Source organism: Sinocyclocheilus rhinocerous, unplaced genomic scaffold (assembly GCF_001515625.1).
Source record: "Sinocyclocheilus rhinocerous isolate Xijiao unplaced genomic scaffold, SAMN03320098_v1.1 scaffold1512, whole genome shotgun sequence".
Lineage (NCBI taxonomy): Eukaryota > Metazoa > Chordata > Actinopteri > Cypriniformes > Cyprinidae > Sinocyclocheilus > Sinocyclocheilus rhinocerous.
Genome location: NW_015666488.1, coordinates 869 through 1,859, shown reverse-complemented (window position 1 = coordinate 1,859; position 991 = coordinate 869). Strand labels below are relative to the sequence as shown.

At 39.6% G+C, this 991-nt stretch overlaps 1 long non-coding RNA gene across 1 annotated transcript; it reads left to right on the top strand.

Moving 5' to 3' along the window:
* Positions 1-35: 35 nt before the first annotated feature.
* On the top strand, positions 36-742 carry LOC107732430 (uncharacterized). Its single transcript, XR_001638873.1, has 4 exons — positions 36-112; positions 235-282; positions 391-526; positions 651-742. It is a non-coding gene; the product is annotated as an uncharacterized LOC107732430 (long non-coding RNA).
* The last annotated feature ends 249 nt before the right edge of the window (positions 743-991 follow it).

Sequence of the window (991 nt, the reverse complement as noted above, 5' to 3'; positions counted from 1 at the left end):
ATATATATATATGTATGTATGTGTGTGTGCGTTTATGTTTTTCTCTTTGATTGACAGATAGGCAACTTGCAAATAAATGAAAAAGATGACAAGCTGGAAGCTGCAGCAAATGGTGAGAAGAACTTGTATGACCTGCTAAGTTAGATTAATATTTTTGTGTAATGCTGTTGTGGATTCTCATAATGAATGATGTTGTTGATATCGTGTTTTTCGTCCTTTCCTTTTATTAATAAGGTGCAAAGACAGAAGGCGATGGAGTGAAGGCGGAGGACGATGATAAAGGTGACATTCACAGCAGAATCATCACACAGCCACAGTCTGTTTTCTTCAGTTTGACTATCTGTGTTTATTCTCCGCATGAGACTTGACTAAAACTGATGTGAATTGCAGATGACAAGGCAGCACAGTCACTGCTGAATAAACTGATCCGCAGTAATCTAGTGAACACGACCAATCAAGTTGAAGTCCTTCAGAGGGATCCGAGTTCTCCGCTATACTCTGTCAAGTCGTTTGAAGAGCTGCGATTGTGAGTTTGACCGTGTTCCCCCTCCTGATTGTATTACAGCTTTAACAGCGGTCAGACTAGCATGATAATGTTTGTCTTATCAAATGCGTTTTCTTCTATGGTTTACTTTTTTTTTTTTGGCCAGAAAACCTCAGCTACTGCAGGGAGTGTATGCCTTGGGTTTCAACAGACCCTCCAAAATCCAGGAGACCGCATTGCCCATGATGCTCGCAGAACCGTAAGTTTGTTAACCTTTATTTCTCCATTTAAATCCAACTTGATGCAGTCTTTTTTTTGGTGCTAGATCAAAAGTGGTTTTCTGTATGTGTGCTTCAGTGTCTGTTAGTCATGTGTGCCCCACATTAGGTTCTTGTTCATGACTTATTGAGCTTTTGACATCAAGCATGTTCTGCGCCTTTTCTCAAACCTTTATTTCTCCATTTAAATCCAACTTGATGCAGTCTTTTTTTCTTTTTTTTGGTGCTA